Raw genomic sequence first — 25,157 nt, 5'->3', positions numbered from 1 at the left:
ACTGCTTTACAATGGCATGAAAGCAGGTCACAATCATCCACTCAGCCCGCCAACAGCGAGTCGCGTTTCCCGCCATCAATCAGCAGGGAGTTAATTGTAATACATCAACATATAATTAAAAGGCCATCCCGCCAGGCTCTTGGAACCCTGCTGTATCGTCCGTCCATGTCGGTGGAAAAGAACGCTGATGTGTTTCACAACAGCACGCAGGCAACGTGCTCTTGGTGGCCTTCACTTTGGGGGAACTAAGGTAAGTGAGCAGCAGCGTTCTCCACAGCTCGCCCATTATTTACAGGCCTCAGGGGCACCGGGGGCGCCTGATCCCGGAGCGACTGCTGAGTTGGGGAGGGTGGTGGGTGTCTGGAGGAAAGTGCTGGCCAGCCTTGGAGGCGAGTGCTGAGGAGAGGGGTCTCAAGTGCTGCCCTGGCATGGCATCCCACACACAGGCAATCAAGGTGGGAGGTGGAAATGGCCACACATTAGGGACACTTGTATAAACTGACCGTGCGTCTGCAAATGAGACAGATCAGGTGCAGCCACAGTGATATGATTGGGGTCGGGCTCCTAGCCTGCCTGCACATGCAAGGAACGCAGAGGCATCAAATGTCCATCAAGCGCTCCATATCTTATACCCCCATCCACCACCCCAGCACAGACTTTGAGTCCGCCAACACTTTATTGGACCGTGGAGCAGTTGGACTACAAATTGTACAATCTCCTCGCCACTACTGGCCATGTGGAAGTCACTGCTGAAGATGCTCACAGCCCCTTGCAATCTCAGCATCCTGGTTTGTACCAGTGTCCCCCATGTCGCAGGTTGACAGGGCAGCCATGCAGCACACTCATCTCTGGCCATCCAGCACTCTCCGGGAAGTGCTAAGGGGCAGTCACACAGGGCCAGGAAAGGTGCTAAGTACAGCTATGATAACCACGTCTCTCTCTCTTTCTTTTGTACTGCAGAGGGCCACGTCAGGATCATGGATCCTGGTGACCCAGCTGTGTGGCTGATGGCCTACAGAGACCATAGAAGATGGAGGAGAGAGCAACTGAGGCACCTGGTTGCGCAAAGGCAGGAAGGAGCAGCAGTCTCATCAAGAAGGACAGCAGGGACCATTCCTGCAGATGACTGATAACCAATGTCACTGACAACTGCGTATGCCTAGGGACCTGGTGGCTTACATGTGCCACTTACTGCAGGACTTGGCGCCAAGGGGACATAGAGGGGATCCACTGTCAGTGGCTGTGAAAGTGACCATGGTGCTCAATTTCTATGCCAGTGGCTCTTTTCGGGGCTCCACAGGTGACCTCTGTGGAATTTCACAATCCGCCACCCATGAATTCATCCATGAGGTCACGGATCCCATCTTCTTCATGGCACACAACTTTGAGCATTTTGCCCGGAACCGGGACAGCCAGGATGCAAGAGCCATTGGATTCTCCCTGATCTTGGGATTCCCACAGGTACAGGGTGCAATTGACTGCACTCATGTGGCGCTCAGGTCTCCGTCGCTACACTCAGTGGACTTTATCAATCGTAAGGGCTTCCACTCACTGAATGTGCAGCTGGTATGCAACCACCAGAAATGCATCCTGTAAGTGTGTGCATGGTTTCCAGGGAGTGTGCACTATGCCTACATTCTAAGTCGCTCACAAATCCCTGCAGCCTTCCAGGATCCACAGAGGCTGCAGGGTTGGCTCCTTGGGGTCAAGGGCTACCTGCACAGGGAGTGGCTGATGACACCCGTGCGGCAGCCTCAGACTGCAGCAGAACAACACTATAATGAGCCGGTCATTCCCAGAGTCACCTGGGTGGATGGTCCGGGAGCATGCACCTGCTGATCCTCCTCCCTAAGGGTGCCTGAGGACTCCTGGCTGACTCCTTGAGTGGAAGGCATAGCTGGAGTGAGATCGAGCTGCCCAGTGTACACACTGTTGGAGGCCAACTATAGCAGTTAACTATGGAGTTAAGCCTGCGCAGCATTGCAGGAGTGACGTACTGGACCAAGGTCTCCATTGCAGCCGCCATCCTGCCAATGTTGACCTCAGTGTGTTGCAATGCCAGCGCAATCACCTCAGCCTGAAGTTGGACGGATTCCTCCATCATGCCTTACAATCTGAGGAGTGCAGCAGGCATCCCTTCCTGCTGTTCCCTAACTTGCCTTTGCAGCTCCAGCAACTGTAACATATCCGAGTCCAGAGACTCGTCATCTGACTGGGACTCTAGCAGTGCTCTAGCCTCCAGCAGTCCTCTGAGTTCCGGGGACCTGGAAAGTCCCTGCCTCCACCTGCTGTGCAATGTGCTCACCAGATTGAGATCCCGAGGCTATTCAAACCTAGGTCTCACAAGATGTGTGTCTTTGTGCTGGTGGAGTGTGTGGGTGAATGCTGTGATGGGACTTCAGGGAGAGTGCCTTCAGATTCCTCTTCAAAGTTTTCTTCAGAGCTTGATCGGAGGCTCAGGGTTGTGGATTATGTCTGCTGCTTCCCAGATGTGCCTATGAAACCAAGGGGAGATAATTAGTGCATGGCAGTGGCCTATGAAAGAGGACACATCACTCACAGCTGATGGATGTTGCACTGCATGATCCTCACTTGGTAGAGCAGCCAACCTCATTGTCAGCTCAGGACCTGTCCCGGTCATCACCGGCCAGCTGGATGGTCCTGTTTTCGAATTCTGTCAGAACCTTGATCTCTGGCATCCCTCCACTTTTCTGCAACCTTTCCCTCCTGTTGTGTGCCAGTTTGTCCTGCATGGGTAGAAATGGGGAGAGTTATCAGGATACCTGCTGGGCCAAATGATAAGTATGCCTGACCTGCGTGAGTGCTGAGTGGTCCCATGGAAAGGATAAGGGTAATGGCAGTATGTGTGGAAGAGTGAATGGTGATGTCCCTTGCACTGGCAATGAGTGAGGGTCCTGTGGATGTGTAATGGGTTTGTGAATGTGTGAGTTGGGAGTGATGAAAAGAGTGACTTACCCTTGTGGAATGGAAGAGATCATTTATCCTTTTGTGGCGTTGGGTGGCTGTCCTCCTCTGCCGGGCATTTGCGCTGACCACCGCTGCCACCACCTCCCAAGCTGGGTTGGTGCCTTTGGTGCCTTTGCTTCCCATCCTGCGGCCAGAGCAGGGGTACTGCACATCTGGTGGGCCTCCAATGCATCCAGCAGTCGCTCGAGGGACCCGTCGTTGAAGTGGGTGAGCTGCAGTCTATTTTCCGTTGCTGGCCATGTCTCCCGGGCAGCGGTGGTGAGCTGCTGGCAATGATACTTTGCCAGCTGCTGCCTTTTAAAGATGGCGGCTGTCGTGATGCAACAGCGTAGTTATGGCAGGTTGGTGAATGAGAGCCCGCTCGCCATGGAAACAGCTTGTTTTGTGGTCGTGAATAAATAATGAGACGGGTTCGGGATGATACGGCATGAAAGCCTGCCATTTTAATTGGCTGGTAGGACTCCATTTTACCCACCCATTACCGCACACTGCAATTCTGGGAAAATTCCACCCTACATCTTTCCCAGTTTTTATTTCCATTGGTATCTGTTAATTTTGAAAAGCAGAATATTTACCTTTAAGTGCTTTAAGGTGGGAAAATAAAGTTTGCTTGAAAACATATAGGAGTGGTTCAGGGAAATGCTATGATCTGCAGAAACAAAAGAAGCAATGAATGGGTTAAGGAGGAGGCTGTGCATTGGAAATGCAGTGACCAGAGTGCAGCATAAGGGGCGAGCTTCGTTGGAGGTGGGAGCAAAGAATCCAGCGGCAGGCAAGAAGTTGGAAGTCCGCCAGCGTAAAAACAGGTTGGTGTTCTCCCAATGGTGGGTTTATGGCGGGCCGGTTATCCCACCGACTAGTGGCGCAAACACCGTTTACATTCATTAAGGTGTCATGAATGCTCATTAAAACAGCTGCTCAGTGGAAACTTGTCAAGCCTTCCAATTTTCCGTCACACCAGCGGGAAATCGTGTTGGCCTCAAACCCATTTAGAAAGGAGTGGCGTGCACATGTCAGACCTCAGTTCACTGGTAACTTCGAGGTGAGTGCAATGTACAAAGTCTACCTGCCGTAGAGCTGCGCCGGTCTTGTTGCGATGAATGCCAAACTGCTGGGGATGTAGAGTTGGTCTTCTTCTGCTCTCTGCCTACATTGTCCCAAAGAACACCACTGTGCTGTGGCACTCATGCAGGCCTCCACTTTCGGAAACTAGCATTTCAACCATGGGTGGGCTGTGAGCCGAGGGTGGGGTTGGTGAACATGAGGGGGAGCAACAGGGAGGGAAGTGAGGGAGAAGGGCAAACATGAGTGGGCCTTTCTGGGGTCGCCCTCTAAGCTCTTCTAGCCACCAAAGTGAACAGGTGTCTGCTTAAGGAGAAAGGAGGAAGACCTCTTTGCAATGAAAGCCACTGAAAGTCAATGGCTTCATCAGCACTTAAAAGGGTTACTCAGGACTCAGTGGCTTCATATCACAGTTGCTGCATCTCAAAAGTAACATGTAGGAATGTAGTATTTTGGGAATGCAGGCAGTAGTGAAGGAGACACAGCTATATCATATATGACATTCCATCACTGAAGGCCTTTTTTTTAATTCACTCATGGGATGTGGGCTTCACTAGCTGGGCCAGAATTTATTGTCCATCCCTACTTGCCCTTGAGAAGGTGGTGGTGAGCTGCCTTCTTGAATTGCTGCAGTCCATGTAGTGTAGGTACACCCATTGTGCTGCTAGGGAGGGAGTTCCAGGATTTTGACCCAGCGACAGTGAGGAAACGGTAATATATTTCCAAGTCAGGATGGTGAGTGACTTGGAGGGGAACTTCCCATGTGATAGTGGTTTTCCCATCTATCTGCTGACCTTATTATTCTCGATGATAGTGGCCGTGGGTTTGGAAGGAGCTGGCGAAGGGCCCTTTGCGAATTCCTGCAGTGCATCTTGTAGATGGTACACGCTGCTGTTACTGTGTGTCAGTGGTGGAGGGACTGAATGTTTGTGGATGTGGTGCCATTCAAGCAGACTGCTTTGTCCTTGGCAGTGTCAAGTTTCTTGAGTGTTGTGGGAGCTGCATTTATCCAGGCAAGTGGGGAGTGTTCCGTCACACTCCTGACTTGTGCCTTGTAGATGGTGGACAGGCTTTGGGGAGGCAGGAGTTGAGTTATTTGTCCCACGATTCCTAGCCCCTGACCTGCTCTTGTAGCCACTGTATTTATATGGCTAGCAATTACAGGTTCTGTTCAATGGTAACCCCCCCAGGATGTTGGTAATGGGGGATTCAGTGCTGGTAATGCCATTGAATATCAAGGGGCAATGGTTGGATTCTCTCTTGTTGGAGATGGTCATTGCCTGGCACTTGTATGATGTGAATGTTATTGCCACTTGTCAGCCCAAGCCGGGATATTGTTCAGGTCTTACTGCATTTGGGCATGGACTGCTTCAGTGTCTGAAGAGTCATGAATGGTGCTGAACATTGAGCAATCATCAGTGAGCATCCCCACTTCTGATGTTATAATGGAAGGAAGGTCATTGATGAAGCATTGATGGTTGGGCTGAGGACACAACCCAGAGGAACTCCTGCAGTAATGTCCTAGTGCTGAGATGACTGACCTCCAACAACCACAACCATCTCCCTTTGTGCTAGCTATGACTCCAAGCAGCAGAGAGTTTTCCCCCTGATTCCCATTGACTCCAGTTTTGCAAGGGTTCCTTGATGCCACACTGTCAAATGCGGCCTTGATGTCAAGGGCAGTCACTCTCACCTCACCTCGGGAGTTCAGCTCTTTTTCCATGTTTGAACCAAGGCTGTAATGAGGTCAGGAGCTGAGTGGCCCTGGCGGAACCCAAACTGAGCGTCAATGAGCAGGCTATTGCTAAGCAAGTGCCGCTTGATGGCACTGTTGATGACCCTTTCCATTACTTTACTTACAATGGAGAGTAGACTGATGGGGTGGTAATTGGCCGGGTTGGATTTATCTTGATTTTTGTGTACAGGACATACCTGGACAATTTTCCACATAGCCGGGTAGATGCCAGTTTTGTAGCTGTACTGGAACAGCTTGGCTAGGACCGTGGCAAGTTCTGGAGCACAATTCTTCAGTACTATTGCCGGAATATTGTCAGGGCCCATGGCCTTTGCAGTATCCAATGCCTTCAGTTGTTTCTTGATATCACGTGGAGTGAATCAAATTGGCTGAAGAATGGCATTTGTGATGCTAGGGAACCCCAGAGAATGCCGATATAGATCACCAACTCGGCACTTCTGGCTGAAGATTGTTACAAATGCTTCTGCCTTATCTTTTGCACTGATGTGCTGGGCTCCCCCATCATTGAGGATGGGGATATTTGTGGACTCTCATCCTCCAGTGAGCTGTTTAATTGTCCACCACCATTTACGACTGGATGTGGCAGGACCGCAGAGCTTAGATCTGATCCGTTGGTTGTGGGATCACTTAGCTCTGTCTATCACTTGCTGCTTATGTTGCTTAGTGTCACCAGGTTGATACTTCATTTTTCGGTATTCCTGGTGCTGCTCCTGGCATGCCCTCCTGCACTCTTCATTGAACCAGGGTTGATCACCTGGCTTGATGGTAATGGTAGAGTGGGGGATATGCCAGGCCATGAGATGACAGATTGTGTTCTGCTGCTGCCGATGGCCCACAGCACCTCATAGATGCCCAGTCTTGAGTTGGAAGATTTGTTTGAAATCTATCCCATTTAGCATGGTGGTAGTGTCCCACAACACAATGAGGGTGTCCTCAATGTGAAGGCAGAACTTCATCTCCACAATGATTGTGCGGTGGTCACTCCTACCGATACTGTCATGGACAGATGCATCTGGGGCAGGTAGGTTGGTGCAGATGGGGTCCAATATGCTTTCCCTCTTGCTGGTTCCCTCACCACCTGCCACAGACCCAGTCTAGCAGCTATTTCATTTAGGAGTCGGCCAGCTCGGTCAGTAGTGGTGCTACTGAGCCACACTTGGTGATGGACATTGAAATTCCCCACCTAGAGTACATTCTGTGCCCTTGCCATCCTCGGTGCTTCCTCCAAGTGGTGTTCAACGTGGAGTAGCACTGATTCATCAGCTGAGGGAGGGCAGTATGTGGTAATCAGCAGCAGGTTTCCTTGCCCATGTTTGACCTGATGCCATGAGACTTCATGTTGTCCGGAGTCGATGTTGAGGACTCCCAGGGCAACTCCCTCCTGACTGTATACCAATGTGCCGCCACCTCTGCTGCCCCTGTCCTGCTGGTTGGACAGAACATACCCAGGGATGGTGATGGTGGTGTTTGGGACATTATCTGTAAGGTATGATTCCGTGAGAGTGACTATGTCAGGCTGTTGCTTGACCAGTCTGTGAGATACCTATCCCAATTTTGGCACTAGCCCCCAGGTGTTAGTAAGGAGGACTTTGCAGGGTTAACGGGGCTGAGATTGCCGTTGTCAACCCTGTCACATGTTTACCAGATGTGACACTCCTAATGGGCCAAAGGGCATCCACTCATTGGCCATGAGCAACTGATTGGTCATTCATATGCTACATCAGAGATTGGAGCACAGATCTAAGTTGGGTCACTCATCTCAATTAAATTTTACCATCCCACCGAGGGCTCAAGATGTTATATATGTGCAATGCCATCTTGGTCATTAGCCACCATGCAAGTAGGACTGGAAAAACATATGGACCCTTACAGTCTCCAAATATGTCATCTTCTGAGCATAACTTTCTTGCCCATTGAATCATTAATGTCTTCAATGTTTCTTTTCAGAGAGAAGGCAAAAGCAGACATGGATCCAGGGCTCAATGCTGCCTTTTTCAGGGTCCTAATGCAATTGAAGAGATGAATGAGGGAGAGGTGACTCCATGTGCAGCTCCAGCAGGAGGGACATGGTCAAGCAGAGCCATAGCATGAACAGGAGGGTCAGGAGGAGAGATCCAGATAATGGGGGTGACTCACGAGACCTAGGATATATCGTAGATGTGTCTCCTATTTACAGATGAGTGACAGGCAATGCCATGCATGTCTGCGCTCGTCCCAAGCTCTGGTAAATCACATATGCCACATTGTTTGTGAAGACCTGATGCAACAAGGAGTTGGAGGGTGTCACCTAACAATGATTTTGAAGGTGACCGCAGCACTAAATTTCTTGGCCTCTGGTTCTTTCCAAGGATCAGCAAGTGACCTGTGCAGCATCTCTCGATCCGCAATACATTGATGCATAAAGGAGCTCACAGATGTCCTTTACAGGAGCCCCATCATTGTCATGTTTGCTCTGGATGAAGATTGCCAGGCTGCGAGATTCACCTGCTTTGCCGCCACTTAATGATGCAAACACTGCTATGATTGAGATGTGGTCATGCCGAGGGATCTTCCCCCTCCTGGGCATGTCTTTTCTGCTGCTATTATTATTGAGCAGACACAAATGCCGGGAGATTATCAATGCCGATGAACTGCCCTCACTCAATGATGGTCCTTGAGGAAAAAAGATTAGAAACGCTTACATCACACTCTTCCAATAAAGGTTTTATCACATCTCCCTGACATCACACCAGGGTGTGGATGAATATGAATCTCACAGTGGGACACAATCGCTGAGTGGGAGGAAGGCTAAACCATGAAATAAGAGGATTCCAGACTACAAAATCACAATGCCTTCAGATGCCAAAAACATTCACATAACCATTAAAAGTGCAATTTCTTTACATGTATAGCACACACGTGACCCAAAAGTGACATCAATTTTTCTTAACTTTCCTAACTCTGCGCTATGCCTGGGTGCAGCCCCGACATCTGCAGCAGAGGTGGAGGCAGCCTGCTGACTATTACGTGCTAATGTCTGTGATGACCTTGGCAGACATCCTCTGGTGGCCTGATAAGGGTCACCTACTCAGGGGCCTAAGTGCCCTCGGTGGCCTGAGAAGCTGGGGTCACAGGCAGAGGGGGCTGTGAGTGGCTGAACACCCTTGGTGTGTCCTTAGAGGAGGAACCTTGGTATCTGACTGACACTCATCCTCCCTGTGGGTGCTCGAGGGCCCCACCCTGACTCCTGCAGGAGATGGTGTACCTGGAGGAAGGTCAAGGTGCCTCGTCCCCGTGTCGCCTACATCTTGATGGTGCCCGCCAAGGTGTGTGGCTATGGAGTGCAGGGCCGAGCACAAAGGCAAGACCTGCTGCACCAAAGTCTCCATGGTGATCGCCAACCTTTGCATGGTGACCTCGAGGTGCTCACATGTTGGAGCCATGACATCAGACAGAACGCAGATGACTCCTCCATCGTTTGCTCTAGTCTGCTGAATGACTGTCGAATCTCTGCCTGATGTTCCGCCACCATTGTTGCATCTCCAGCATTGAGTTGGTGGCCGCTTCCAGGGGCTCATCATCTGACTCAGACTGAGTGAGTAGCTGGTCTCCAGCAGCCCTCTGAACGCAAGAAACCTGGGCTGTCTCTGCCTCCCACTGCTGTGGGGATGTGTCAGTGAGGTGTTCCCCAGAAAGTGAGCCTGAACCTGATCTACAGCTGTGCCCCACCAATGTGTGTGTCTCTGAGATGGTTGAGGGTGCATGTAAGCACCGCAACAGTTAATCCGGAGCTTCCTCTTCGGATGTAGCTGGGGGATCGCATTGATGCTGAATTGGCTTCGGGGCCTCAATCTGCTGGTGCCTAGACAATAGAAAATAGAGTTTCAGCTAATGAGCATGAACAATATAAGACTGCATGTGACTCACTGTGAATGTCAGGATTTGATGAAGTGATGGAGTTGTGATCCGCACTAGGTTGCTGGAAGAGGCCGATCTCGCCTTTCCCCGGGAGTGATCCCTCTCACCCCCAGCCAGCTCAGCTGTAGCCTCCTCAAACTTAGTGAGGGCAATGATGTCGGCCATTCCCCCCCCACCCCCAGTCCTCCCTCTCATGCCAGCTTGGCCTGTATGAAGAAAAAAGAAAGGCATGTGATGAGAAGGGATGAAGCAGAGGTTGGGTGAGATGCATGTCCTCCGTGTGTGGTAACCCGTCCCCAGAAGGGCCAGAGGATGGAGTGTGAGCAACACGATAGTTGGGATGGTGGTAATATGAAAGTCTCGGTGAGAGAACGAAAGTTGTAATGTGTCACCCGCTGGTGGTTGTGTGAGATCCCTGAAGAGAGTTACCATTTGAGTGCATGAAGCCATGATGAGAGTTTGATATTGGAGGGAGTTGAAGGATAACTTACCTTGGCGGAGCGGATGGGGACTGGATGGCAATTTGGCCAGGTTGCCAGCCACGCTGACCTGTTCTGTGACAGCTGCCCATGCCAGAGAGGTGAGGCTTCTACGCTCCCTGCAGCCATCCTGGGAGCTGGGACAGAGAAGGAAAGATATCTGGAGACTAGACCAGATATTATGAATGCTGGAAGAAGAATTTTTAAATTCAGAAACATTAGAGAGGGGCTTTCCTTTAGATCAGAGCATTGGGAGAATTCCAGGTACCTGACTCACTGGGAATGCAGCCTTGCCGTTTGTGAGCACCGAGAGAGTTCCCTGAGTGGTAGTGGGAAGAGGTGGGCAAGGGTGCTGGCGGGGTGGGTTGGGGCCGCTGGGAGGGTGGGCAGTGGGGGTGGACATTCCAGCGGGCAGGGTGGGAGCTGCCAAAACCACCCGCCACCACACTTAGTCTCATTAATGAAAAATTCCACCCAGGGTTTGAAAAGGGTCATGGCTAACTTGTTCACATTCTCCTGCGACCCCGGTACTGAAAGGCTGCTTGATTGCACTCCTGCATCTAATACTGTCAAATCCCAGCAGCTGCCAGTCTCACTGGCCTATCCTCCCCAGACCATTCTCCACCCTTCCAGCAAACACACCCCCACACCCCCCTCCCCAACCCTCCCCGCCACCACTCAGGGAACTTTTTCAGTGCTCACAAACTGCAAGACTGCATTCCCAGTGAGTCAGGTACCTGGAATTCCCTCAATGCTTTGATCCCATGAACCTCCTATATAACGCTTCTGAATTCAAATATCCTTCTTCCAGCATTCATAATATCTGGTCTAGTCTCCACATATCTTTCTTTTCGAGTACTTTCAGAACCTGGTACTCACCCTAGTGCTGCTAAACCCTGGGAACCTACAAGAAATTAAAAGTATTGCAAGATCCTGAGAACTTATCCAGATCCTGAGCCTCTTTCTATTGCTTTGTATCCCAGCACTAACCCTATTGGGGATAAGTCAATGGGCTTATTCCTGACCATATTCACTGCCATGGTGTGCTCACTGGCTTAATTTCACAAGGCAACCTATTATCAGGCCACCTCTGTATTCATTATCCAATTAGGGATGGCGGGTGGGTTCTGGAGGCAGGAGGTGAATACAGTGTGACCCATTGCAAGGGAGATCAGCAGCACTTATTGTGTCATCAGTGAGTGCATCGCAGAGGGCCTAGCATCAAGAGCAGCAGCAAGGTAATAGAGGTACAAAGAGAGCATTAGCCCCAGGACAATCAGAGATATCCGTTTCCTGAAAATTCTCACTCAGAGGGCAGGCTGTGAAATGGGAAGGCAGCAGTCAAGCCACATTTTGCCAGTAACTATTAAAACTCCTTCAGTACTCATGTAGTTCCAACCTTCCACTGTGAAATCCCTCTTAGTTGCCAGGATGCTGACATAGTAGAGGCACTGCAAAATTGCTGTGTGTCGTGAGTCATTAGTCAATCAACAACCTTAATTGGCTTTCTGCCACAGACACACAGGTTGCCGGCATCGGACTAGCCCACCCCACAAAAAGCAGCCGCAGGCAGAAACTCATGGTTAAACTGACCTGACACCATTTTTTCAGAATTAGCTTTGCTCCCTTCTCTCCATGCCCTCCTTCAAGGCCCTGGGAAAATTCATCCCAGTGTCTTTTGGAAAAAAATACAACATAAAACTCTTGATCTTATAACCATCCTCTGTCTCACCATGGGCAAAATTACTGTGGATCTGCTGCTATAAATAAATTACAGTAACATATCAGAACCAACATTGCAGACTGCCAAAATATAATTAAGATATTAAGTACTTCAAATAAGTTGCATTTCAAAACTACTAGAAAATGGCCAGACTTCAGGAGGCCTTCTTGGAGATGACAGGTAACTGTTATTACTTATGATTTATCACTATTTTAGCATTTTTTAATGCAGTAATTATGTTCTTTTGATGACATCGCAAGTGGTTTAGCAATGCAAAAACAAGAAGGTCCCAAATTCAATCTGTGTGCTGAATTAGCTGGACTCAGCTGTTCTGTGATAGGACAGCTATAAGTTTTCTCAATTCCCTTGGATTAGAAAGAGGAAAGTCAGCCAGAGTTTCTGCTCTTGGAACTTGAGAGGGTGACTCATTCCAGGAGTGTGTATTTATGAATAATATATGCAGACAAGATGTGGCTTTGCTGCAATGGTCCAACCTAAAAATCTTTGCTGCATAGAATAAACCGCATGTTAACAGAGAGACGGTGGTCTAGTAGTAATGCCACTGGAAGTTACCAGTTTAAACTACTGGCCATGTTCAGACAGATGAAATCTTAAAACTCACCCAGCAATCAATTACTTACCTGCTCACCCAATTAATGCTTTTGAACACTTACTGGCTACTGGAGGCTGAAAAAAGGTATCAAAAGTCATAACTCTTTCCCCCTCTGCACAAATTCCACATTCACCAAATTCACAGGTTAGCTCTCATTCCTTGTTGCCTCTGTTCTGTGCTCCTACTCTTACCTTGGACCCAGAATCTTGTGGATCAGAAGCAAGAAGGCTCCCAGTTAAGGCACAAGAGACACATCTCAGCCTTTCCAATAAGCTAATAAATTTATTTTGGATTCAATTGTGGGCCAGGAGGAAGAGGAGTGCTCCCTCAATCATCCCCCCAACTCCCGCTGGCTCCACAGCACTAACGGGAGCCATTATTACCCCTGTTCAGCCCCTCCCATTTGACAATTCCCTTCCAGGATCTACCAGAGGCCACTCCTGGCATAGCAATCAGCCCAGATTGGACCAGGCATAACCATCAAGTTGCCCCCAGAGGCCTGGTAAGCACCTAGAGCTTGGCTAGAGTATTAAGATGATACCTGCTTTCAAATGAGCCTCATGCTTTTGGTTTCTGGTGAATGTTGTGAATCATTAACCGCTTTGGGACCAAAAACAGGCCTTTATTACTTCCTCTCACTTTCAGTGACATATGTGGAAATTATAGTGCGATACACCATGCAGCCAATGGGCTGGATTTTACAGAACCCACCAAACGGTTGTACTTTAGGTGGGGGGAGCAAGAAACATGTGAGGGGTGTCCAGCCCACCAGCTTCCAGTCCATCCCCAAGCTGTCTCCCACAATACACTAGGTATGTGGGCGCCAAAATCAGCAACCCGCCTGCCATATTTAAGTAAATAAAAGTCAACCAAGCTTGTTACCAAGCCAATTGACCAGGATATTAGGCTGCTCGCATCTTAATATGTGGAAGTGGACAGCACGTTTTTTGAGGCCAAGTTGAAAAAGTGAGAGGAGAAATTGGGAGGCAGCTCATTCAGGGGTGTCCTGTGTGCATTGGGGCACAGCCCCAAAACATCAAAACCCGCTTTGTTCCTCATCGCCTGCCCAACAAAACCCAGGCCCCCAGCCCCCTCCCCCTCCCTGAGCTCTTGGATCTCTCCCTGCCTTAAAAGCCTGGGACTTACCTGTCTCCGGCAGCCATCATTCATCTATTTGCTCCTCCTTGCAGTTCTGGCAGTGACAACTACTGAGCACTGGCACTGCTGGGACTGCTAGAGCTTCCAGGCAATCAGATTGGCCGCCAGCTCTCTAGGGCGGGACTTCCTCCCACTGAGGGGCGTATGTCCCACTCTCACCTAGTTTAGCGCACCAGCAGCGTGTCTTTGGGCCGGGATTTTGATAGAGTGATAGGGAAAGACACTTTGGTCTGGATGGATAGTCAGTGAAAAGGGGCATCAGCTTCAAATTGCCACTCATAGAAAGAGGAAAGAGGTGAGGAGAAACTCTACCTCTACGTCTGCCTTAGAAAATATTCGTTGACCCCGCCTCCACCACCTTCTGAGGCAGAGTTCCGAAGTTGCACAATGCTCTGAGAGAAAAAAATTCTCCTCATCTCTGTCCTGGTAGGATTACCCCTAATTTTAAAACAGTGCCCCTTAGTTCTGGACTAATCCACCAAAGGAAACTTCCTTTCCACATCCACCTTTTCAAGAATGTTCAGGATCTTATGTACTTCAATCAAGTCACCCCTCACTCTTCTAAACTCCAGTGGAAACAAGGGCAGCCTGTCTAACCTATCCTCATAAGACAACCCGCTCATTTCAGAAATCAATCTAGTAAACCTCCTCGAAACCACCTCCATGAATTGACATCCTTCCTTAAATGAGGAGACCAAGTATTCAAGATGTAGTCTCACCAATGCCCTGTACAACTGAATCATAACATCCTTACTTTTATGTTCAATTCCTCTCTTAATAAAGGATAGCATTCCATTAGCCTTCTTAATTACTTGCTGTACCTGCATACTAACTTTTTGTGACTCATGCACTAGAACACATAGATCCCTCTGCACCTTGGAATTCTGCAGTTGTTCTCTGTTGAAATGAAAATCTGCTTTTTTATTCTTCCTGCCAAAGTGAACAACTTCACATTTTCCCAAGTTATACACCATCTGCCAGATTTATGCCCAATCACTCATTATATCTATATCCATCTGCAACCTCTTCATGTCCTCTTCAGAACATACTTTTCTGCCTATCTTTGTGTAAACTGCAAATTTAGCTACCATGCCTCCACTCCCCTCATCTAAGTCATTGATATAAATTATAAAAAGTTGAGGCCCCAGCTCAGACCCCTGTGAGACTCCACTTGTCACATCCTGCCAATCAGACAAAGAGCCATTTATGCATACTCTGTTTGCAGCCAGCCAACCAATATGTTACCCCCTACACCATGAACTTTTATTTTTTGCAATAACCTTTGATGTGGCACCTTATCAAGTGCCTTCTGGAAATCCAAGTGCAGCACATCTACAGGTCCCCCTTTATCCACAAGCATGTTACTCCTTCAAAGAACCCCAATAAATTAAACATGATTTCCCTTTCACAAAACCATTTTGACTTCCCTCAATTGCCTTGAGGTTTTCTAAGTGCCCAGCTATAACCTCTTTAATGATTGACTCTAACACCTTCCCCACCTCAGATGTCAAACTAACTGCCCTATAGTTCCCTGTCTTCTGCCTCCCTCCCTTCTTGAATAGAGGGATTATATTTGCTTCTTTCCAGTCTGATGGAACCTTTCCAGAATCTAGCATTTTTTGGAAAATTAACACCAACACACACCTACTACCTAGCCACCTCTTTTATGACCCTAGGATGAAGTCCATCAGGACTCTGAGACTTGTCAGCCTGCAGCTCCATCAGTTTGCTTAGTACCACTTCCCTAGTGATTGTAATTTCACCTTGTTCCTCTCCCCCTTCCACCTCCTGAATCACAGCTATTACTGGAATGCTTTTTGTATCTTACATATTGAAGACAGAAGCAAAATATTTGTTCATTTAATCCGCCATTTCCTTATTATTTATATTAACTCCCCATTGCCACTCTCTAGAGGACCAACATTGACTTTACTTTTCCCTTTTAAATGCCTGTAGAAACTCTTCCTATCCATTTTTACATTTCTAGCTAGCTTCCCTTTAGTCTTCTCTGCCGTTCTTTATATTCTGATCAATCATCTAACCTGCCACTCGCCTTTGTGTAGTTATATGTTTTTTATTTAAGTTTGATGCTTTCCTTAACTTATTTATTTAACCACAGGTGGTCGACCCTCCATTTAGAATTTTTCTTTATAGTAGGAATATACTTATTCTGTGTATTCTGAAATATCCCCTTGAATGTCTGCCATTGCTTCCTTATTGATCTATTCTCTAGCCTAATGTCCCAGTTCACTTCAGCTAGCTCAGCTTTCATCCCCACATAGTTGCCCTGATTTAAGTTTAAAATACTAGGCTTAGACCCACTCTTCTCCCTTTCAAAATGGATAGAAAACTCAATCATATTGTGGTTACTGCAACCTAGGAGTGCTTTTACTCTGAAGCCATTAATTAATCTTTTCACATTACACAATACCAAGTCTAGTATAATCTGTTCCCTCGTTGGTTCCAGAACATGCTGCTCTAAGAAACCATCTCAAAAGCACCCTATGAACTTCTCATCCAGGCTACGACTGCCAATCTGACTTTTCCAGTTTACATGTAGATTAAAACCACCCATGATTATTGCCTTCCATTTATCACAGGCACCCAAAATTTCTTCTGGTATTATTTGTTCTACATTGTGGTTAATGTTAGGGGGCTTGTAGACTGCTCCTAATGGTGACTTCTTTGCCCTACTATTCTTCATCTCTATGCAAATCAAGGTCTGAATATTAGCCTTGATGGGCAGGCATGATCAGTGGGCCCACGACTGGTCGGGAAACAAGCCATTGTCCACGATCAGCTCCCAACTGTGATTTCACACTGACTGGCTAATTAAGGCTCGCTCAGCGTGAAACCAATGACTGGGAAGAGCCAGATGGGGGCAGGGTTCTGTTGGCCGCCTGGTCCAATAGCGACCCAGTGAGCAGTTTAAAAATGGCACAGGCTGCTCCTTTATGATTGCCATGGAAGAACATATTTACAGTGTGCTGAAGACCAAAGCTATGGCCTCAAGTGCAGTTGGAGACACCAGGCGGGAGGGCAGGTCAAGTGGGCAATCAGCCCCCTGGTTTTTGGATGAGTGCCAAACAGTCCTCCTGGAGGACATGGCTGCCAGGGTGGGCTTCCCTTGCCCCCAGAGATGGAAGGAAGAGGCAACCGTACCAGGAGGGGCTGGCAACCGTTGGGAGGGGGTGGCAGCCAAGGTCAACAGCCACAACATTGTGCGGTGCTCATGGATGCAGTGCCACAAATGGTTCAATGACCTGCTGCACTCAGCAAGGGTGAGTGCCATGTTGGCATGGATCAGTGTGTTCAAGCGTTAAGGTCTGGCCATCCCACCTTAGAGCTCAGGGGTGTTAGAGTCTGAGTGCCAACTGTCAATGACACTGGAACTGGCCAAGGGGGTGAGCACTGGCTGCTTGGACTAAGTGCCTTGCGGCTCGAGGGCCACAATTTGGATGTGCCCTGCAACTTGTTCCTCAGGCAGGGTTGGCCAGGCTGCAATGGAGCTGCAGGTACAGAGTGGACTAATCCATGCTCTGCTGTCCTTTCAGGGGAAGATGAGCCATAACAACATAGAGAGGTCGCAGACAGATGAAGGTGCCCCAAACCTCCTAATCCTAACCAGATTTGAGCAGGGCGCCTTGGAGCTGGAGACGCACTTCAATCAGCCAGTCGCGGAGAGGCTGGGTTGTCAGATGAAGGTAAGAGTGCAGTGCATAGAGGTGAGTGTTTCAGATGGTGCAAACATTCTTGTGTAGTCTCTTCAATGATGGCAGCCTCAAACCTGGATTCTCCAATGATCACTGAAAGATTATGGCACAATGATGCAGATCTCCATGGTCTCTCCAGGGTGCCTGGCATGCACAGTGACAGTGTGATGACTTAAACTAATGACTTGTTCTCCCTTAGAATTGCCAGCATGTATTCATTTGCAGGACCCCAAAGAGCCACCCCTGATGCCAGAGGACCACCGAGCTTCACATGCACCTGCGTCACACCCGCTCTCTGAACTAGGCACCAGCGCAGATGCCAGCACCTCACAGGGCATTAGATCTTTGGCTAGAATGTTGGTGCACAGCAGTGAGGGCACTTCACAGTCGCTTGAGGAGCAGGCGGAGGCAGAAAGTGCCCAGGGCGCCGGCATTTGGAGGACTTCTGGAGATCAGGACAATGCTGAGTCGAAGGCAAATGATGAGCCTCTAGAGTTGTCCATTAGGTGGCAGAAGCTGAATGTCCAGCAGAATGTGCGGGAAGATCTGGCGGAGATCCATGAGGGTCTGCATGCCATGGTATCTGTTGTGGAGGAGTCCATACAGAGCATGAGCACTGCATTGACCCTCATGACCAAGCGCACTGCCTCCTCCATTGAGAGAGTGGCGACTCTCATGGAGAGGCAGCTCCAGGAACAGAATCAGAGGTTCCTGGGGTTCCGGTTGGACCTGCAAGCCCTCACACAGGCAATGACCTCAGGTGGTCAGTGTCAGAGTGGGAGTTGGATGATGCACCCAGTATCCCAGCCAGGTGCTTGTATTAATGGTGAGCAGGGAGGTCCAGCATGACCTCACCTTAGTACACAAGCTGTCTGTCGTCTCTGCATGCTCCTCTCAGGGTGCTCTGGATGATGGCAGCAGTTCCTCCTCCCCTCTGTCAGTGACCATGGTTTCTGATGAGGCTGCGACGACTGCGTAGTTGACAGTCATGGCACTGGCCACCCCCTCCCAGGCGGGGACAGCACCGGCTTCACTGGCCAGAGGATGATCGCCAAAGTCATCAAGGCCAACAAGATAGCAGAATCAGCAGGCTGTTTCTAATGCTGCTGCCAGCGAGGGGGGTGGGGGTGGGGTGGTGGTGGTGGCAGGTGCATCAAGACATAGCACTCATAAACATAAGTTTAGGACACCATGAGCACAAGAGGGACTGTTTGTAAGTGATCTTCTGGTTTGTAATGTTTTGTTTATGTTTGCTGGTCTGGAAATGAACACCAGAGAAGGCTATGTTAATTTGTTTGGATTGTCAAAATGAGATAAATTTTGTTTTTGTCATAATGGCCTGAGTATGCTTCGCCTTTTGTTTTGGTGCAGGGTACGCCAGTATGTAATGCTGGCCGTGAGTGGCTCTAAACTTTATTTCACAGGCACTGAGTGGGCTTTGGGTTCAAATCAAAGGTTAATTTCAGACATCCCGAATGGAGGTGGCAGCCATGGCATGACGTGGAAGCAGATCTTTGGTAGCCTAGCTTTAGGACCTTTGGATCATAGTGTCCCTGCCTCCCTGAAGGATACAGAGGTCTGCCTCCACATCCTCAGTGTTCTTCTCACCACGCTCGTCTTCTGACTTACCACCGGATTCAGGCTTTGTGGCCTGTGGAGCTGCATCAAGATCCTCTTCCTCCAGTGGGTCCCCCCTTGCCAGTACCAGATTGTGAAAAGCACAGCTTGCAACCACTATCAGTGACAACTGCTCTGGAGGGTATTGTGCTCTCCCTAAACAGTCCGGGTACTAGAAGCTCTTCTTCAGAAGACCAATTGTCATCTCTATCATCGCCCTTGTGGTGGCAGAACCCCTATTATAACGCTGATCTGCCTCTGTTCTTGGGTGGCGAAGAGGCATCATGAGTCATCTTTTCAGTGGATAGCCCTTGTTATCCAGCAGCCATCTATCCAGTTGAGCTGGAGTGCTGAATAGCCTCGGCAACTGTGAGTGTCTGAGGATATAAGCATCTTGGGAGCTGCAAGTATCATGGGAGCTACTATGCATGGACTTGAAAAATCTGTGTCCTGTGGTCACACACTATCTGGATGTTCATGGAGTGAAATCCCTTCCTGTTGACGCAGGCGCCCGGCTGATCCACTGGCGCCTTGATGGCCACATGTGTGCAGTCGATTGCACCCTGGATGTGGGGAAGTCCAGCAATTGCTGAAAACCCTCTGGCTCACTCAGACTGGCTGACCTCATCCATATGGAAATGAATAAATGTTGTTACCTGCCTGAACAGATCTTCTGTCACCAGCTTGATGTAACTGTGGACAGCAGATTGAGGCATCCCACAAAGATCTCCCACTGATCCCTGGAAAGAGCCAGAGGAATAGAAGGACTGCTGTGACCCTCAGAGCCACTGCCATGGGGTGTCTACCCTAACCATTGGAGGTGATCTCAGACCCAATCATCTCACAAATGAAGGCCACTGTCTCCCTTGACAGGTGGAGCCTCCTTTTATATTGCACCTCACACACACTGAGGTAGCTGCATCGCCACCTATAAACCCTGGCAGCAGGATAATGGCATCTTCTGCAGCCCCCTATGCCTTGGAATATCTGCTGGCCCTGCATCCCTTGTTCCTGCACCTCTCCTCCCACAGGTCCCTCCCCTGGAAGCTGCATTGGGACACCTGGCCTCCTCTCCCTTTTGCCTCTCTCTTCCTCCTCAGAGGAGGGGCCTCCAGTGGAGACCACAATCCCCATCACCAGGGTAAGGGAAGGCTGTCTGATACCTGGTAGGGTCCACATTCCATTGGGGCCTTGGAGACACCAATGAGTCCTGAAATGAAGCCTAGAAATGCTAAGAATGAAGGCCTGAACAGAGATGAATCTGTCAAGTTCACATAAGCAACCAGCAGCAAACTATCTCCTAAACACCTCACTACTCACAATGGCTTTTTATCCCACCCTTGGATGAAGTTTTGCAAAGTGTGGGCTGCCCACCTGCCGGCGAGCACGAAATCGCATGGGCAATGTAAAATCGTGCTCAGTTGGGTTTTTAATGGCCTTAAGAGACTTTTTATTTGATGGTGGGCATGGCTCTGACACCCACAAGCGTGCACCAACCTGAAAATTGCGTGCGTTCAGGATGATGTCGGGGTGCTCGCCCAATGTCTTCTTGCGCTATTTTATGCCTGATTGGGTCGGTCACACCCCACCCACAAGGCGTAAAGTTCTGCCCAATTCTACATCCTGATCTCCTGAACCAAGGTCATTTCTAGCTATTATACCAATGATTAACAGTCCTGCCCCTCCACCTTTACCTAACTTCCTAGACTTCTTGAATGTCACATACCTTTCAATATTCAGGACACAATCCTTTTCATCCTTCAGCCATGTCTCCGTAATTGCTTTCAGAGCATACTTATTTACTTCATTGTGTATTATCAATTCATTTACTTTGTTATGAATGCTACTCACTTCCAGATACAGAGCATTTGGTTTTGTTTTTTTGTTATCTTTGTAACATGTAGTTTTGACTGTTGGTGTGTTCTTGGTTTTTTTTCTCTGACCCTTCCTGCCATTCTCTGACCCTCATTTCTCATATCTTGCTCTCCTGCCTCGATTCTGCCCCTTGATTTGCTACATCTACCCAAGCTTGATCCCTCAGCCCCTTGTTTAGTTTAAAACCCTCTCTACATCCTTAGTTATGTGGCTCGTTTGAACACTAGTCCCAGCACAGCTCAGGTGTAGATCATCCCAAGGGTACAGCTCCCACTTTCCCCAATAATGATGCCAGGCCATCAGGAACCAGAACCACTTCTCCCACACCTATCTTTGAGCCATGCATTCATTTCCCTAATCCTATTTGCCCTATGCCAATTTGTACATGGTTCAGATAATAACCCCGAGATTATTATCTTTGAGGATCTGCTTCTTAATTTGGTGCCTACATCTTCATACTGACTATGCAGAACCTCTTTCCTTGTCCTGCCTAATGCGTTGGTACCTACATGTACCATGACAACTGGACCCTCCCCCTCCCACTGCAAGTTCCTCTCCAGCCCTGAGCAAGTGTCCAGATCCGTGGCACCAGGCAAGCAACACAGCCACCTGGGCTCCGTTATTTGCTGCAGAGAACAGTGTCAAACCCCTTGCTATACTGTGCCCTGCTACCACTACATACCTTTTTGCCCCCCTCACTTGAATGGTTTCCTGTACCATGGTGCCATGGCCAGTCTGCTCATCCACCTTGCAGATGTCGCTTTTGTCCACACGGGTAGCAAGCATCTTGTACCTGTTCAACAATTGCAAAGTCTGAGGCTCCACCACAACTGTTGGCTCGGTTCCATTACCTGTTGCACTCACGGTCACATGCTTCTGTCCCTCACTGCTGTTCAAAACTGATGACCCTATTCTAAGAGGTGTGACCATCTTCTGGAACAAAGCGTCCAGGTATTTCTCCCCCTCCCATATTTTGCGATTGTCTGCAGTTTGGCTTCCTGATCAATAATCCTGTTCCAGAATTCCTCTAGCTGTTTATACTTTCTGCAGATTTGTTTGTCGTGGATAACCTGGGTGGCCAGAAAGGCCCACATTCCACAGCTGCAACATAACACCTGTCCTGCCATTGCATTTTATGTTATTTAGTTAATTTAATTACTTTATTAATTAACTTAGAATAACTTCTATGTACACTATAATTTACTGTGATTATTAAAGTTAGTACCACATAAAACTAAAGCTTATACATTACTTAATTACAGAGGAATGTGTTTTAGGTATTAATCTTAATTATTTTATTGTATTTTTAAGTTTTAGTTCCTTTTATGTATATTTATTTAGTTTTATTACTTTTAATTAATAAACCGTACTACTCCCAATAAGCTTAGCCACTACTATTACAAATATTACTATTACTACTGTTACCTTATGGTTACCAATAAATTGTACCAGTTTGTAAAAGATGAAGGAGCAAAACAAGTGAAATACTGACCAATCAATCACTTACTGACTTCCCTGTGACATCACACTTGATTTTCTCCAAATCTGGTCGGTCCGCTGAGACGCATCAGCAGCAGCACCAGCAGCACCAGCAGCACAGCAGCAGGACCAGCACCAGCAGCAGCACTAGCACTAGCACCAGCAGCAGCACCAGCAGCAGGACCAGCACCAGCAGTACCAGCAGCAGGACCAGCACCAGCAGCAGGACCAGCAGCAGGACAAGCACCAGCAGCAGCACCAGCAGCAGAACCAGCAGCAGGACCAGCACCAGCAGCAGCACCAGCACCAGCAGCAGCAACAGCAGCAGGACCAGCAACAGCACCAGCAGCAGCAGCAGCAGCAGCACCAGCAGCAGTAGCAGCACCACCAGTAGCAGCATCAGCAACAGCACCAGCACCAGCAGCAGCAGCACCACCAGCAGCAGTAGCAGCACCACCAGTAGCAGCATCAGCAGCAGCTCCAGCAGCAGCAGCAACTAATTCTTTTATAACCCGGCTCCTCTTTCATGCTCGTTTATCTCACATTCCTCTCTCGTGCTCTTTTGCCTCCCGGCTCCTCCCCCGCGCTCTTTTACCTCCCAGATCCTCCCCTGCGCTCTTTTATCACTCGGCTCCTCTCTCACTCCTTCTCATGTTCTTTTATCTCTCGGTTCCTGTCTCGCGCTCTTTTATCTCCCAGGCCCTCTCTCGCTCCTCTCTCGCGCCCTTTTACCTCACGGCCTCTCTCTCGTGCTCTTTAACCTCCCAGTTCCTTTCTCGCACTCTTTTATGTCCCAGCTCCTCCCCCACACTCTTTTATCTCCGGGCTCCTCTCCCGGTCTCTTTTATCTCCCAGCTTCTCTCACAGTCTTTTATCACCTGGCTCCTCTCTCACTCCTTCTCATGCTCTTTTATCTCCCGGCTCCTCTTTCGCTCCTTCTATCCTCACTCTTTTATCGCCCGCCTCTTCTCTCGCGCCTTCTCATGCTTTTTTATATCCCAGCTATTCTCTCATGCTCCTTCATCCCCCGGCTCCTCTCTTGATCCATCTCACGCTCTTTTATCTCCTGGCTCCTCTCTCGCACTCTTTTATCTCCCAGCTCCTCTCTCCCTCCTTCTCACACTGTTTTATATCCTGGCTATTCTCTCATGCTCTTTTATCTCCCAACTCCTCTCTCGATCTTTCTGGCACTCTTTTATCTCCCAGGCCCTCTCTCGCTCCTCCCTCGTGCCCTTTTACCCCATGGCCCCTCTCTCACGATCTTTTACCTCATGGCTTCTCTCTCGCACTCTTTTATCTCCCGGCCCCTCTCTCATTTCTTCTCATGTTCTTTTATCGCCCACCTCGTCTCTCGGTCCTTCTCGTGCTTTTTTACCTTCCGGCCCCTCTCTCATTCCTTCTCACCTTCTTTTGTCTCTTGGCTCCTCTCTCACTCCTTCTCATTCTGTTTTATATCCCGGCTATTCTCTCATGCTCCTATATCCCCCGGCTCCTCTCTTGATCCATCTCACACATTTTACCTCTGGGGTCCTCCTTCACGCTTTTTTATCTCCCAGCCCTCTTGCACTCTTTTATCTACTGGCTCCTTTCTCATTCTCATTTATCTCCTGGCTCCTCTCTTGCACTCTTTTATCTCCTGGTTTTTCTCTCACGCACTTTTATCTCTTGGTTCTTCTCTCGCTCCTCCCTTGCACTCTTTTATCTTCTGACTCTTTTCCCTTGCTCCCTGTCACACTTAACTCTCCTGTCTCTTCTCTCACTCCATTTCACTCTCTTTTATCTCCTGGCTCCTCTCTCTTGCTCCTCATGATGCTTTTCTATCATTCCAGCTCCTCTCTCTCTCCTTCTCTCACTTTTTATCTCCTGGCTCCTTCCTCTTTCACTCTTTCTCACGCTCCTTTATCTCCTGGCTCCTCTTTCCCTCCATCTCATGCTCTTCTACTCTCACAGCTCTTATCTTGCTCCTTCGCATGCTCTTTTATCTCCCGGCTGCTCTCTCATTCATTCTTGTGCTCTTTTATCTCCTGGCCCCTCTATCTTATTCCTTCTCATGGTCTTCCATCCTCCCAGCTCCTCTCTGGATCCTTCTTGGGCTCTTTTATCTCCTGCTCCTCTCTCTCTCCTTCTCTCACTCTGTTATCGCTTGCCCCTTCTCTCGCTCCTTCTATCTCCCGGCTCCTCTCCCACTCCTTCTCGTGCTGTTTTATATCGCGACTATTCTCTCACACTCCTTTATCTCCCGGCTCCTCTCTCGCTCCATCTCACGTTCTTTTACCAGCCCCCAGGCTCTTTTCTTGGCACATCTCATGCTCTTTTATCGCCCGGCTCCTCTTTTGATCCATCTCCCACTCTTGTACCTCACAGCTTCTGTCTCATGCTCTTTTATCTCCCAGCTCCCCTCTCACATTCTTTTACTTCCCAGCTCTTCTCTCATGCTCTTTTATCTTCCAAGCTCTTACTCGCTCCTCTCATGCACTCTTTTATATCCTGGCTCCTCTCTCACACTCTTTTATGTCTTGATTCCTCTCTCGCTCCTCTCTTGCACTCTCCTGTCTCTTCTCTCACTCCATCTCACTCTCTTTTGTCTCCTGGCTCCTCTCTCTTGCTCCTCATGATGCTTTTCTATCGTTCCAGCTCCTCTCACATTCCTTCTCTCACTTTTTATCTCCTGGCTCCTTCCTGTCTCACTCTTTCTCATGCTCTTTTATCTTCCGGCTCCTCTATCTTACTCCTTCTCATGTTGTTCTATCCCCCGGCTCCTCTCTGGATCCTTCTCATGCTCTTTTACCCTCCAGGC

Source organism: Carcharodon carcharias, chromosome 3 (genome assembly GCF_017639515.1).
Source record: "Carcharodon carcharias isolate sCarCar2 chromosome 3, sCarCar2.pri, whole genome shotgun sequence".
Taxonomy (NCBI): domain Eukaryota; kingdom Metazoa; phylum Chordata; class Chondrichthyes; order Lamniformes; family Lamnidae; genus Carcharodon; species Carcharodon carcharias.
Note: the sequence above shows the minus strand (reverse complement) of the source record.